The sequence below is a fragment of the Sphaeramia orbicularis genome, chromosome 10 (genome assembly GCF_902148855.1).
Source record: "Sphaeramia orbicularis chromosome 10, fSphaOr1.1, whole genome shotgun sequence".
Taxonomy (NCBI): Eukaryota; Metazoa; Chordata; class Actinopteri; order Kurtiformes; family Apogonidae; genus Sphaeramia; species Sphaeramia orbicularis.
The window spans coordinates 7,584,811-7,602,116 of NC_043966.1; the positions used below are offsets into that span (position 1 = coordinate 7,584,811).

General features: G+C 34.7%; 1 protein-coding gene across 1 annotated transcript in view; it reads left to right on the forward strand.

Moving 5' to 3' along the window:
- Nucleotides 1–17,306, forward strand: part of fgfrl1a (fibroblast growth factor receptor like 1a) — a 229,320-nt gene that overhangs the window by 80,126 nt on the left and 131,888 nt on the right. The window lies entirely within an intron of this gene.

The following is a 17,306-nucleotide window of genomic DNA, read 5'->3' on the forward strand; positions in this document are numbered from 1 at the left end:
AAAAAAAGCCAGAATTAGCCAGAAGGCTAGTTTTCATCTGTTTTTTTAATTGTAATTGTATTTTAATTGCATTTTAAAATTGTATTTTATTTGTATTTTTAATTGCTTTTTAATTGTATCTTACATTGTAAAGCACTTTGTGACTCCCTGTCTGTGAAAAGTGCTCTATAAATAAAACTTACTTACTTAAATTTGAAAAAAAAAAGTTATTACATTCTAGTTTTGTAGTAAGGTCATGTGACTTCATTATGTCTTCGTTGGAAAATTGAGACACAGGGTGCTTAGAGGAGACGAAAAATAATTTACAAAAAAATCATAATCGACAATAAAAAAGGTTAAAAAAAAAAAAAAAAAAAAGATTGAGGCCTTGGGTTCAGCTACAGGTAATTAATTTAGTTCAACAATTGAACACCTCCATTGCACTTGGATTTCATTGTAAGTATTTTTGTGGCTCCTTGGAGTCGAAAACACCTTCCTGAAGGAAACTGAGAATTCAAACTGGGAATTCAGTGGATGAGACAGATCACTAGTTAGCCTATATCAACTGTTTTCATCTTGATACACATCAGATACTTGTCACTGAACTGCATCTGTGACGTTTTAAAGCTTAGAACTGACGAACCACAAGACCAAAATGAATCAATAACACCTCATTTAAAAGGTAATAACCTCTAATTAATCTCCCTTTGTACCTGAAATACATAGACTAGTCCCATTAACTTTGATTATCATTCATGCGATTCTTCCACTATTTATAGTTTTGTGCTCAGGAATACTGTAAAATAAACTAAGCAACTCAATTTCAGAGAATTTAAGGTTTCCAACAAGGCATATCCTGTCTATAATGACAAAACTAATGTATTTAATTAATGTATTTAACCCTTTCACTACAGTGGACATTTATTCTCCAGCTGTTCTCTTGTACAGTCATGGATTTTGTTGTTTTAGTTTCACATCAGCCAACACAGCGGACACTTATGCACCATCCCATACACTGACATTGAAAACATTACTGTAACTTTGCTGTTCTTGATAAACCTGATCTAGCATGTTCGTGTTCAAAATCAGTTCCTGTTATTGTTATTAGACTGTAATTAACAACAAAAGTTTTTTTGTTTTTTTTTTGGCATATTATGTCCATGAAGTGAGTAATGACTAGTATTAGAGCACACTACAAACAAAAAGTTAAGTATATTTCTTTTCTTTTTTGTCTTTTTTTTTTTTGTCATTTTTGCCATTTGTAAATAAAACTATGTCTGGTCATTAAAAAAAAAAAAAAGTGTTTCAATTCAGTTCACACACAAAAAAGTAAAAAGCGTTGTGCAAGAATCCCAACTGAAAAAAATTGGCCAAAAATTTTAAATATCCATAACTTTTTGTTTGTAGTGTATGTTAGAATGTGAGAAAACATCAAATTTGCAGCATTTAATGTTTTTATTTCATAGTTTTCAAACAGTATGTCAGTAAATACAGGGTGGGGAAGCAAAATTTACAATATTTTGAGGCAGGGATTGAAAGACAGTGTATGACCAATTAGTTTATTGAAAGTCATGAGAATTTATTTGCCACAAGAACATGTACATAATAGAAAATGTTTGTATTCTATGTGTCCTCCTTCTTTCTCAATAACTGCCTTCACACGCTTCCTGAAACTTGCGCGTGTTCCTCAAATATTGGGGTGACAACTTCTCCCATTCTTCTTTAATAGTATCTTCCAGACTTTCTGGTAATAGTTTTGCTCATAGTCATTCTCTTCTTTCCATTATAAACAGTCTTTATGGACACTCCAACTATTTTTGAAATCTCCTTTGGTGTGACGAGTGCATTCAGCAAATCATACACTCTTTGACGTTTGCTTTCCTGATTACTCATATGGGCAAAAGTTTCTGAAAAGGTATGGATAATAGTGTTAGGTATGATTATGACATCAATATATGTTTGGTGTCAAAACAATTGACGTAGTGTCTGCTGAGAAAAAACAACTAAATGTTCATTGTAAATTTTGCTTCCCCACCCTGTACATGTTTCTTTGCTTAAAAAAATTAAACACATGGTGTTCAGCATGGTGGACATTTTTGCAACTCCATGAAAAATAGCTTCATAAAAAAAAAAAAAAAAAAAAAAAAAAAAAATTAATCGCATTGTTTTTTTAATGCCCAAAGAGGAATAAAGAAAAAAATCTTGATAAATGTTCTCATAATTCATGCATGAAAGGGTTAATACTAAATGGTGACTGGAGTGTTGGTCACCTGGTGGAAATGGAGACGTTAATGGGTTATGATAAAAAAGTATCTGATTTTGTTATCTCTTCTTAAACTGATAAACCTGTAGCTTCTTTCTCTTAAGGCGATTTTTGCCGTTCAGGAGGTGGTAGAAAGAGGAAAACAAGGAAAGTTCAAGTGGGAGATTTCTTTCTATTCAATGAGGGGGAAAAAAGAAGAAAATAGAGACACAAGAAGGGATTTGTAGCAAAGGAATGCAAGGAAGAAAAGTGGGAAAGTGGATGAGAAAATGAGACAGGAATGAGAGGAAAGTGAGAATGCTTTAATACTTATACAGTAGAAGGATATGACCTGGAAAAAAAAGGAGGAAATGGTAGCAGAGACCAAGAAAAATGAGTAAGACTGAGCTGTCGGAGCCCTGATGAGAAAGCCATGCAGCTGAATGAACACATTCCCTCTGATGGGAGGAGGGAGGAGGAGGGAGGAGGAGGGAGGAGGAGGGAGGAGGAGGAGGAGGCTCCCGTGAATACCTCTGTGTGACTAATGTCTTTTTCACACATTTCCCCTCCGTCCATCCATCATTGCATCCACCTCCTGCTTTCTTGTTAAAACAAAAGCCCGTCGTGATAGCAAATAGTCCGAAGCTACTGTAACTGTTCGGTTTTTTTTTTTATATTGCGTTGTAACCTCTTAAGCTGTGTTTATACTGCACTCCTTCAGCCCATTCATCTCCCTGATTACAGCTGCAGGAGGAGTAATAACTGATGTCTTTTATTGTGGTGAACGTTTGCAGCTGGACAGTGTCGGACGCTAATGTGACATGTTTTTTATTATTAGTCTGGGATCGTAGAAGGGTTAAGGTCAGTTAAGGCCCTGGGTTGGAAGTTTTTTGGGGTGTTTATTGTTATCTCCTGTAGCTTTACCACTTTTTGCACATAGATAAAATCCAAAATTATGTAAAAAAACGAAGATTTGATTGAAAACCGTAAAAGTTGGTCACCTCACCCGTGCACCAAGCAGACCCTGACTGGCCTGCCTGAGGTCACTGGCAAATTAAAAGTTAATGCAAATATACGGAAAAAATGATTAGACCACCCTTGTTTTCTTCAATTTCTTGTTGGATTTGCATTTTAGTTGCATAGGAATGTAATTTCTGTGCGTTTTGGTTGCAATGCATGAATGAAATTGGGTTCATTGAATTTATTCTGTTGATAAAGCACATTTTCAGTGTTTAAGTTCAAAACTACATGAGATACTACAGATAGATAATGGAGACACGACATTAGAATGAAGTAATATGAAGGATACGAATACTCCAGCAAGCCAGTTAAGCTTTGAACATACAGTGGTGGAAAAAAATTACACTGGTCAACAACAAATTTATTATTTCAGTTTTTTGAGCTGATTTAGGATAATTTTGGTGTGCTGAATCCAAAAATCACATTAATTTTGCTCAATCAGGTCAACTTTCTGAACTATGCTACATATTGGCTTTTTAACATATTTGCTTACATTTATGGGCATTTTCACATCATATGATACAAAATTCTTTCATATTTCTTGCAATAAACGAGTTCTGAAGATTGTACTTTTGCCAATTTAGGATTAATGTTTTTTTTTAATATTACAGGTGAATGAAATGGCTTCGACTAGAAGATCTTGCAAAAATAAGCCTGACGTATTCTGCTCCATCTGCGGTGAATACACCATTGTACCTAACAGGAATCAAGTCACAAGTTTCATAAAGTGTGCTTACCAATCTTATTTTGGGATTAATTATTATATTTTGTGAGAAGATCAAATTTTTCCAAATCAAATTAGCAAAAAAAACCTGACCTGATTGAGAAAAACAGATGTCATTTTTGGATTTAGTGGTGCAAAATGGTCCTAATTCAGTTGAAAAAACCTAGACAACTTGCAAAAAACATTTTTTTGTAACCCAGTGTTATTAGACCACCCTTTGTTTTCATCAATTTCTTGTTAATTTTAATGCCTGGTACAACTGAAGGTACATTTGTTTGGACAAATATAATAATAACTCATAGTGGTTTAATTTCAGAGCTGATCTCTCTCCATTTTCCATGTTTTCTTGATAATAACCAAAATCACTTCAGTTCTTACATCAGTATCTATGGCATTGTACTGACAAAAACAGTGCTTTTAGACATTCCATGTTTTCTTTTCTGTTTTAGTCACATGATACACACAGGAGTTAGTACTGGATTGCATAACCAATGTTTTTGATGACTTTTGATGGTCTAATAATTTTTTCTTGTACTTTATATCATTCTAACAGACGGAACTAATTCAACGTTACTGCTTTTATTTTGAAGGACCTGCTAAATTAATGGGTTTTTTTGCACCTACTTTCTGTACTTAGCTTGAGGTTTATGCACCGATTGGTTTGTTGGTCAGCTAACACAAAAAAACGAAAGACCGTGCAAAATTCAGACTTGCACGTTCTTGAAGATTCTGCTCATTTAAATGTTATTTTGTTTTTGACTTATTTTGCTTTTTTTTTTTAATTTAGTTTCTTTGCGTGTTCGAAATAAATAAATAAATTGATTCAGAGTTTTTAACAAGACAGACTTCTAAGTATTTCTTCACTGAAGTTGGAGGTAAAGAAGAAAAAAAAAGAACTGAAATATAAAAAAAACCCAAGCTGGATGCATTCATTTTTTTTTTTTTTTATCTAAAGCTAATGTGGAGCAGGTTTTGCACATTTTCAAAATTTTTTTTTTTTTTTTTTTTTTTTTGTGAATATTCATTAAATAGTTGTATTCTGTGCTCCACATCTTCACTGTATTATTTAATTTACTGTTTTTATACAGATGTATATGGAGCAGAGCTGCAGGTGTATTGAACCGGCCCTTAACTGTCAGAGTTTCTCATGTGGCCCATAAGAAAGTTATTTTTATTTATTTATTTTTTGTTTTATTTCGAACATGCAAAGAAAATAAGACAAAACAAAGCAAATTAAGACACAAACAAAATAACATTTAAATGGGCAGAATCTATCTTCAAGCACATACAAGTCTGAATTTTGCATGGTCGAAAAGGAGTAGGACGAAGTATAAACTTATTTAATCCTACCTCTCGGTGTTTTTACACCTTTATCATTAACTTTATACAACAGTCAGCCTATACTATTTCCCTAATTTTAGCATCGAACCACAACAATCCATAATGCAGTAACTGAATTATCCACAACAGTATGTTCCTGTCAGTACAGTCATACAAACAGACTCAACAAATCAAACATTCTCTTCAATAATTACAGCAGATTTATCCGTACAACATCATTCATAAACAAACAAGCCTCATTCTCATTATTAAATACTGTACCTCTCAAGAATCAATTCTTTATATCTTTTTTAAAACTGTATTATGTTTGATATTTGTTTTTATCTCCACACACAATTTGTTCCACAGTTTTACTCCACAAATGGTGATACAGAAACTTTTTAATGTAGTGCATACTTTATGAATCTTTAAATTTAATTTTCCCCGTAAATCATAGCCTCCCTCTCTTTCACAAAACATTTCTTGAATATTGCCCGGTAGTAAATTGTTCTTTGCTTTATATATTATTGAATAGTTAATTGCCCCCCTCTGTTCTAGAGCTAAAATAGCCCCTAAACTCTGAAAATCCTGCCAAATGTGCAGCTTTTCAGATCAGAAAAACTCCTTTGCAGAAAATCTCCTCCATGTTAAAGCAGTAGGATCTGGAACCAGGCGGAGCTGAATGTCACTGATAAGCATCCGACAAAAAGGGGCCGTAATTTCAACACAAACGTTTATATATGAAGTGGTGTTTGCATTTGTTCCCTTTGCTTTCTTTATCTTTATCCAGTTGTTTAAATGTAGTGAGATAACAACCACCGTTTGTCCTTGTTTTCATTTTTCTTAGGACGTGACCTGAAAGGGGTTGTTTTTTTTTTATACATTTACATACAATGGCCTTTTGTGTTCAGTGCTGAATAAGTACTTTGAAAGATTATTTTCAATCAAGATCTTTTTATTAAAGTTTTCTCAGAATAATACAAGTGCAGTGCTGAATGGTCATCAAAGAAATCCCAAGAAAGCATAGGTGTAAATTAAACGCAACTAGCACCATAGAAAAACAATTTTAAAAAAAACAACAACACACAAACAAACAAAAAAACAAAAAAATATGCCTCAAAATATTGTAAATTTTGCTTCCCCACCCTGTAAATTAAATGCAACTAGCACCATAGAAAAACAAAAAACAAAAAAAAAAAAAAAAAAAAAGCAAAGCAGAGCAAACAACAAACTACATAAAATAATCCCTCCTCAGTCATTGCCAGTGCACTAGAAATAATAATAAGGGGCCACTATCATGACAAGAACCTACGCTAGGAGCGAGTATGGAGTAAGCAGCTTTATTAAACTGCACTTAAAAGTCAAGCATTTACAGGGTCTGGAATGTTTTTAGGAAGGGACCCCACACTTTCTGGAATTTCCCATTTGATTGCTGGAGTGAATATCTAATTTTCTCCAGTTTTAAGCAGAACATAATGTCTTCTAACCACTGTGCATGAGTGGGGGGGAGCATCCCTCCATCTCAACATCCTGTCCTGAAAGATTATTTTGACTTATTTTTACTCGTTACTTGCTTAATTTACTTTTCTTCTTCTTCTTCTCTTGCATTTATTGCATCCCTACGCTTTTTCTCGCTTAAAGTTTTATTAAATTTTCACAAAACATCTTGGAGCAGACAAATACAACAATATAACCATTTGTCTGGAATTCAGGTAATACATTTTGGTGTTGTATATATTTCCAATTAAACAGTCACTAGACACTTTTCCATTGAACCTCAAATTGCGCAAATATAACTTGCGCATAAAAATTTACTTAATGGAAAAACAGCAATTTTGCCCAAAGTCTCATTTTTGTGCTGGCAAGAGGTGGTTTTTCAGGTGTAGCACAATTGATATATCACGCAAAACTTCAATGGAAAGACCTTTTTCCGCAACTAGAGCCACGTAAATAACCACAAAAACAGATGTTGACGGACGTTACAACAAGCGAAGGCAAGGCAAGTTTATTTGTATAGCACATTTCAGCAACAAGGCAATTCAAGGTGCTTCACACAGGACATTGAAATAAAAAAGAAACACATTTAAAACATTATAAAAGAAACATGTAAAAGGTGATTAAACAGCAAGTAAGAAAACAACACATAAAATCCAAAAAAACAAACAAAAAAAGAACACACTTTAAAGTAAGAGTTGCAGTGCAGAGTTTCAAAAGAGAATATAAAATTTAAAAAGTCAAAAGCCTTTTAGTCAAAGGCAGCAGTGAACAGGTGAGTCTTTAACCTGGACTTAAAAGAACTCAGACTCTCAGCAGACCTGATATTTTTTGGTAGTTTGTTCCAGATATACGGAGCATAGAAACTGAAGCGAAGAAGAAGGGTTTTAAAAGAAACATGTTGCAGTATGTGTGGACACACCAGGAAACTGAATAATTTTTAAAATTTTGTACGGGATAGAGGGGTAATATATAATAATAATGAATATATCTGTATATCAACATGATATTTACGTTCGTTGCCATATTTATGGAATGACTTCTCGTGTCATCTTGTGATAATAAATAAATCAAAAAACCAAAAAATTTAATGGAAAAACCAACATTACGCACTTCTGTTTTTTTTTTTTACGTCTAGTAAATATCAGTAAAGTTTTGCACAGATGTCCAATGGAAAAGCGACTTATGTCAACAGTCATAAATATCCTGCTTTTCTCAGTTTTTGTTGAAAGTATCTTTGGTTCTCAACATACAAGTCAACTTTTTTGCAACAAAAGTACAAAACAAACACTTTTCAGCCTCTGATCTGGTTTTGGGGTGTCCACATTAAACCAGCTCCATACTAACTCCATATAAAACCTTCGTCGAATAAAGCTCACATCGATACTTTTCCCATGCATATATTTTATAGGAGGTGAGACATTTGTGATTTAGATCGTGGATTATGATTCTACCACAAAAGATATATGGTCATCTCAGCACGATTCACCAAGAAGACCGCTTTTTTTCCCCCTTTCTTCACCGTGAAAACAAAGAAAGCCACATTTGGACTGTGATTTAATAGCATGACATTTATGTTGTGATTTATTTGCACCATTATATTGCGATACTTCTCAATAACACATGCTTCAGTATCACATGACCTATAGAGGAGAGCATAGGTGTCAAACATGCGGCCCGGGGGCCAAAACCGGCCTCTTCCCTGCCCTCATCATCACCACTCACTTATCCTCAACCGCCTCCATGAGTCTCCCCCTACTCCCCCCTTCTCCCCCTCTCCCCCAGTCCCTATCTCTATCGCTCTCTCTTTTTCCCCTTCTCTACCCTCTCTCTTTAACCCCAACTGGTCAAGGCAGACGGCCATCCTCCAGGAGTCTGGGTCTGCTCGAGGTTTCTGCCTGTTAAAGGGAAGTTTTTCCTCGCCACTGTCACCAGTCACAAGTGTTTGCTCCTGGAGGATTCTGTTGGGTTTCTGTAGAATTGACTTAGAGTCTGGTTTTGACCAACTCGATATATAAAATGTCAAGAGATAACTTTCTTGTGATCTGGCGCTATATAAATAAAATTTGATTGATTGAGTGATTTAATTGGTTTTCCCCTGTAAGTCGCTTTGGAAAAAAGCGTCTGCCAAATGCGTAAACATAAACATAAACATAAACAAAACCGGCCCGCCAAAGGTTCCAATCTGGCCCGCGGGATGAATTTGCAAAGTGAGAAGATATTAACAGTCAAGGGTGTCGAACTGGAAAATAATACCATAATAACCTAGAAATAACAACTCCAAATTGTCTTCTTGGTTTCATGAGAAAAAAATATGACATCAGGCCTATAAATAACGGCAACACCAATGTTTTCTCTTTGATTTACTGAAAAGAACATTAAATTTTGATATCCTTTAATAATAAAACATCAATAACCTGAACAAATATGAACAACCTGAAATGTCTAAAGAAAAATAAGTGCAATTTTAACAATATTCTGCCTGTTTTGTGTCTCGGTAGATCTGATCTGTCATGCACATGTATTAATCATAAGTTGAGGCATAATATTGATCAGATTTTTCTTATTATTTCTTCAAAAATTTCAGTTTTTTCAGGTTATTGATATCTTTTTTGTTTGGATAGTTTGTAAAATGTAAATGTTTTCATAATTTTATGTTATTTTTTGCATATAAAAAATTTGCAGTTGTCATTATTTATAGGTTATTATGTTATTATTTCACTGGTCTGGCCCACTGGAGATCAAATTGAGTTGAATGTGGCCCCTGAAAGAAAATGAGTTTGACACCCCCGGAGTAGAGGCTTTGAAACATGTCAGAAGGTGAATTGATCATACAGTCGCGGAAAAAATTATTAGACCATCAAACATCGTCAAAAACAATGGTTATGCAATCAAGTACTAACTCCTGTGTGTATCATGTGACTAAAACCGACAGACAAGAAAACATGAAATGTCTAAAAGCACTGTTTTTGTCAGTACAATGCCATAGATATTGATGTAAGAACTGAAGTGATTTTGGTTATTATCAAGAAAACATGGAAAATGGATAGATATCAGCTCTGACATTCAACTACTATGAGCTATTTTTGTTGTTATCATTATATTTGTCCCAACAAATGGACCTTTAGTTGTACCAGGCATTAAAATGAACAAGAAACTGGAGAAAACAAGAATGGTCTAATCATTTTTTTTCACAACTATATTTATCTGTTTAGACTCAATATCTGTGATGTTTTTCGTCTTCTTTCGCTGCTGAAGTGTATCGTCTGCTTCGTGTGTGTTTTATCTGTCCATGACCTTAGTCTAATGAACCCCTGATGAGGACGTTTTGTTCCCCTCATGGTGGGATGAGAAGTATTTTGCCAGCGGTGTATGAGGAAGGTGTTTTATCCCAAAAAAGGAGGAATGAGAAACCAGACAGTCGTACACTATCGTCTGAACTGAACCTCTCCTGCTTTCCATCTTTCATCCCCTTAGATTTACTCCCTTAACCCTTAATAGGTAACCTGGGGTCCCAGCAGACCCCACATTTTTAATTTTTAATTTTTTCACGCAGTAAAGGAGAATTGTACTTCACGCAGTAAAGGAGAATTTATTTGGAAAATAAAGCACAATTTTGTTATATTTTTTTCGTTTCATTGCTGTCCTTTCATACTATAAGCAATAAAGTATTCTAACTGATTAAAAAATAACATTTTTAGATGGTTACCTGTTAAGGGTTAAAGCCTACCCCTCCTTACTCCTTTCAATCCCTCATCCCCTCCTCTCCTGGTGCTTGTGCAGGTCTTGAAAGTCTTAAAAAGTATGGAATTTTGAAACACTATTTTCCCGACCTTGAAAAATCTGGAATTTTGTGTGAAAGTCTTAATAAAGTATAGAAAAAAGTATAAGAGTTTAGAAACTATTTTTCATGCCAATGTATCATTTGAATTTTTGACAATGTACTTGGGGGTGGGAATGAATGTTCAAACTGAAGTAGACAAATACCTAATGAGAATATTACTGGTCGGAGGGAACATTGGATGAGTGGTATAAAATTATATATGATGTTTATTTTATGGAAAGACTAGCATTCTTATTAAAAATGCAAATGGAAAAGTTTTTGAGACTGTGGGCTAAATGGATTAGATACATTTGACCACAGGTGTCAAACATAAGGCCCGGGGGCCAAATCTGGCCCGCCAAAGGGTCCAATCCGGCCCGCAAGGATGGATTACACTGAAGATTTTAATTCAGGTTCCACATACAGAACAACTGATCTTAATTGGGTCAGACCACTAAAATATTATCATAATAACTTATAAATGATGTAAACTGTAGTGTAAAAAAGTATAATCACATTACATAATTACATGAAAATGTTTATATTAACAAACTATCTTACAAAAAATATGAATAACCTGAAATGTCTTCAGAGAAGTACATGCAATTTTACCAATATTTTGCCAGTTATTAAATGTTTTGTGTATTTGTAATTGTAATGTAAGTTGTAATGTACATGTGTAAATGATAAACTGATAAACTGAGGCAGAATATTGTTCAAATTGCACTTGTTTTCTTTAAGACATTTCAGGTTGTTCATGTTATTCAGATTTTTAAGGAAACGTTGTAGATGTAAACATTATCATAGTGTAATTTTACTTTTCACTGTTGTTATTTTACTGGTCCGGCTAACTTGAGATCATATAGGGCTGAATGTGGAACTGAACTAAAATGAGTTTGACACCCCTGTCTTAAGTGAAATAAATGCAATTTTACCAATATTCTGCCTTTTACTAAATGTTTTGTTTATTTGTAATTGTCATGTAAGTTCTAATGCATTTGTGTAAATGATAAACTGATAAACTGAGGCAGAATATTGTTCAAATTGCACTTGTTGTTCATGTTATTCAGATTTTTAAGGAAACGTTGTAGATGTAAACATTATCATAATGTAATTTTACTTTTTTCATTGTTCTTATTTTACTGTTCTGGCCCTCTCCAGATCATATTGGGGTGAATTTGGCCCCTGAACTAAAATGAGTTTGACACCCCTGCATTAGACCCAGGAGACCAGATTTGCTATAACTTAGTGAAATATCCTGTGGATTGTATTGTGTATGGATCTTTAAGGATGGATGAGTGGAAATGACAGCCATTGTTCAACTGTTCAGTAGTATATAAACCTGTTTAAAATATGGTGGAAAATGTAAGGGAGAGCAGAGGATGGAAGATCATCACTGTTGAAACATGTCTTGTGTTTTTTTTTTTCTAATGTGTATCACAGAGATCTTGTAAAATGCTGGACTATGTAAGACCTCCCTGATAAAAATAAAATTATAAAAAAAAAAAAAAAGTATAGAAAAAACTCACTCTCATAGTTGAATTTTAGGTTAAAGGTGCACTGGGGCACCATACGGGGGAGTAAACGTGACAAATTCATGGGGCCCATATAGAGTGGGGGGGGGGTCCAGTGGATGCAAGTTGTGAAAATTTCATGTAAGATCCACCGTATAATAGAGGCATAGAAGCCGGGAGTTGGATGTTGAAAGTATGTTAAGTTTCACTTTCACTTCACATCAGCGTTAGTTATGTCATGGACGGCACCCCCACGTATAAAACTGCTGCTCTTACCCTGCATACACATCACCCACCCCACCCCGCTCCAAAAAATCAACAAGATATTGAATTTTATAAAGGGCCCACATCGTTTAGCTTTCACGGGGCCCACAATTGGTTGCGGCGCCCCAGAAGGCACATAATCTTGTAATATATGAAATACATGAGGAAAGTAGTATATAAAAAAACTTGATTTAATTTCACTAAATGGTCGTTACTGGAATGATTCTAGTGAAACTTGTTTGTGTGATATTCATAGACTTTTGTGATTTTTATATGTTTTGAAAATATTTGTCAGTAAAACATGTACTACAAATAATGCATTTTTTCATTCATACATTTATTAACCCATAAAGACCCAGTGCTAGTTTTATGGCACTTCCCAAATGGATTTTCTCCATATTTAACCGTTCCCAAGTGATTTATCGCCATTTATTGTAATATTATAATATTATCTTCATTATTTGGCTTTTTTTTAAAAGCGAAAATCAGGTATTTTCCTATATTTAATATAATAATCACATAGAAGTTCATTAAAGCTCGCATTAAAGTTGAGGGTTATTATATCAGAAACAGAGAAAACTGAAGAAAAAAGTGACTCTTTTAGCAAAATCTATCTGATCCAACTCCATGGGTTTTACTGGTGAATCAATGTTGTAGAAGATGACGGTGTTTCCATGGTAACTACGGAGCCCCTGAACGTCCAAATGGGTCATATCTGATGACCATGAACAGATGAATAACTGCATTTTACACCAATTATTTACATGTATTGATAGGATTAGTGGATCAACAGGTATTAAAGATTTCACATCAGTAGTTGTTTTTGGTCGCCAGTGGATGTTTGGGTCTTTATGGATTAAAATGAACTTTTCTACTACACACATCAAGTACAACATCAACTAAAAAAGTAGGAACACAAGTATAAAAGTACATAAAGTCAAGGTCTTAGGTAAAAAAAATAGTGGTTTTGAGAAAAAGTCTCAAAAAAGTCTGGAATTTTTATCTGGATAAAGCGTGAACACCCTGTCCTCTCCTTCCTCCTCCATCCTTGCGTCCTATCCTTCTCCTCTTCGTCTTCATCTCCATTTCTTCTCTCCTTCACACCCCCTTCTCCACATCACTCTCCAGTTTCCTCCCACCTTTCCCAGTCAATCAGGCGGCTTTCCCTCCATCTGTTTTTCTAGTGTGAGGTTTCACAGTAGACCGGCTACCGAGCGGCTGAGGTCACGCCTGATTTTACATCTCGACATGACGCCTCAGTCGATGTCATTCGTTTAGATCAGCCATAATGGACTTTATCTGAGCTAATAATCCCTGTATGATTTTTCACATTTGGTGCGAGGACGTCGGTCCAAGTAAGACGTGTTACTGAAAAGCTGAAGATGTCAGGAGGGTAGGTTTTACAAGAGGTCAACTCAACTTTGATCCTGACTTCCTCTGAAACGCCTCCATCTCTCAACACGCCTGTTATCATGAGATGAGGTGACTAACACTTTGTGAAACTGCGCTGTTTCTCAGTGCATTAATCTGATTTAAGGCCTGTTTTAGGAGCTTTTAAGGCAGAGTTTTTCCCTCTTAGTGCAGCTTGACTAGTTTCCCCAGCAGCAGTGATTAATAAGAGATGCAGTCTGTCCCAATAATGGACCCTTAGATGATGATTAATTGTCATGTAAACTATAACAACTGCCTTCTACGGTTCATTTTCTGCTGAACAATAGTTAGTTTATCTGTACACAGTAAAAAACACAGTGTCCATTTAACTCTTAGAGAGTTGAATTTACATTTGGTCAAATTTTTTGGTCAAAATTAGAGTAAAATTTATTCTATGGCCAGTGTCAATTTTTTTTTTTCCACAATGTTTTTATTGGTATTTAAGATTTATAATGAAAGGTAAACAAAGTAAATAATAATATACATAAAGAACAATCAAAACAACACAAACACTCATACACACACCCATTCACACCAAGTAAACTTGCACCAAATTATATATATATATATATATATATATATATATATGAACATGGATACGTATATGTAGAAATGAAATTAAAATACAGCAGTCATGACAATAAAAAATAAAACAGTGATAATTTGGATGACATGTTCCTATCTTCCTGATACTATAATGTTCATTTCAGATTCCCATAATGGTACAAATTACTCCAGTTTTTCTTTGGTATTGTAAGTCAGTCTTTCCTGTCCGATGCACTCTGATAGTTCTTTTATCCATTACTTTATAGGAGTTTCGATGTTCTTCCAGTTTAAAGTGATAGCTCTCCTGGCATGCAACAATCCAAAGTCCAAGACTTTAGTTTCAAATTTTCAGAGTTAATTCTACTCAGTTCAGTGTCAAAATTAACAAAAAGTTGTGTAAAAATATTTAACACTGTGGTGTTTTCAGACTGTTAAGAGTAATATGATTACACTTTATAGAGTTATTTTTACTCCAGATTTAGTTTAAAAATGACTGTAATGTTTTAATATTTATTTCTCTGCAGTGTTATTTTCTTCATCAGTTTGCACCCTGCGCTAATATTGAAACAATGTAGAATTGCAGGGGTCTCCAAGGATGGGGGCTGTTAAGGGTCTAAGTTTGCTCTACAGCACAGGTGTCAAACATGTGGCCCGGGGGCCAAATCCAGCCCGCCAATGTTTCCAACTCGGCCCGCGGGATGAATTTGAGAAAAATTGCAAAAAATTACACTGAAGATATTAACAATCAATGGTGTCGAAATCATTTTAATTCAGGTTCCACATACAGACACATACAGTCCAATTAGATTTCAAGTGGGTCAGAACCAGTAAAATATATAATATAAATAATGACAACCCCAAATTTTCTCTTTGTTTTTTTGGTGTAAAAAAGTAAAATTACATGAAAATGTTTACATTACCAAACTATACTTTTACAAAAAATGTGAATAAACTGAACAAATATGAACAAACAGAAACGTCTTAAGAAAAGTAAATGGAATTTTACCAATATTCTGCCTGTTACTAAATGTTTTGTGCGATTGTAACGCACTTGTGTAAATGATAAACTGATAAACCGAGGCATAATATTGTTAAAATTGCACTTGTTTTTCTTAAGACATTTCAAGTTGTTCATGTTATTCAGATTTTTAAGGAAACTTTGTAGATGTAAACCTGATCATAATGTAATTTTACTTTTTTCATTGTTATCATTTTACTGGTTTGGCCCACTTGAGATCCAATTGGGCTGAATGTGGCCCCTGAACTATAATGAGTTTGACATCCCTGCTCTACAGGTTCCAGTCACCCCAGGACATGCTTTTACTTTGAAAGAGCAAAGTCCTCCCCACACGCGACAATCAGGTTCGTCATTGTTCTGCCTACAGGTTTGACTAATGGTGTCACATTAATAAAAATAAACATAAAAAGGCCAACAAACATTGTAAAACAGATACATTAACCTAAATAAGCATTAACACAAACCCCTCCTTGAACCCCTGCACATAAAATAGAACACAGTGAGTAAAATGTCCAGAACCCACAATGCAGTGCGGCAGACTGGCACTAATATCACTCTGTAGAGTTGAATTTTACTCTGCATCTGTGCAGAACTTTACACTGACTTTTAACTCTACTGTTAGCACCAGTTTACTCTCCATAGAGTTATAAATACTCTATCTAGGTTGAACTAGCTTGACTCTGAACTGTGTACACATACAATGCACTTAATGAAGAGATTTACCCAAAAATAAATATTTGTGTGTACTTTAGACTTTGAAAACATAGACCACACAGTCATATCTGACACTAATTAAGGATCAAAACCAATACAGAGAAGTTAATGATATGTTAAGAGCCTTGTGTTGAAGGAGCTGGAAATGAAGTGGAAATTATGATGAAATATGACATTTCCAGTGTTTATTCCAGCTGTTTTTCTACGGGTGAATGGAGATGATTATCATGATTATGTAAAACTTCCTTTTGGATCAGCTCCCGAAATGGGTCACTAGAGCTGTTTTTAACTGGAATAAAAACATGTTATGTAGAGTTTATGAATGTTAACTTCACCAAAACTATGTGAAATACAGAAGAGAAGCATCAGTTATTCAAGACAAAAAAATGATGTAAAAGACGTAACAATAATGTAAAGACATGAGATAAAAATGTTGCAAAGGACCACAAACTGTTGTATGTTTGATGAGGTGATTTTTATTTTGTCTTACCTATCCGTGACTAAAGTTCTGACAGCGTCTAAACTGGGGTTTTCGATTATCGCACTTCTCAAATGCATGTAAATGTGTCAGATCTGATTTTTACAATTTATTTATTTGTTTATTTAGCAGGGACAGTACACATTATGTTTATGTTTATGTGCCAGTATTAGCAAAAAAAGCTATTTTTCAACTGGTGTCCCTGGGTAACAAGTAAAGTGCCAACATTCTATTATTATCATTATATTATTACAATTATCTGATTATTACCCGTTAATGGATTTTTATGGTCATGTAAACAGGCTCAGTGTCATTGACCATGGTCCTGATGAAGACCTGGTCCTTGAGTGTCTTCAATGGCAGCTAACTGCTCCTAATGTGCTAACTGCTAATACTAATACTAGGTACTATGTTTGTTTTACAATGGGTAAAATGTGAAGACCAAATTTCTAGGGATGCACCGATACCGATATGAGTATCGGCATCGGCTCCGATACTCAGTGTGTGTACTCGTACTCGTAAAAGTAATCCGATACAAATGCTCCGATACCACTTACAGCCGTGTGACATTCACAGTTCAGTGCAGCAGGTACGAGGAGGTGGAATAATGTGTGGGGAGTGTGAAGAGTGTGGAGATTTTTCAAAATAAATGACGGTGATTAAAGTAACGCCGACTGCAAGTAACGTTACAGACACAGACAGATACAGACACAGTGTTCTGTCCGTCCTGTGAGTACAT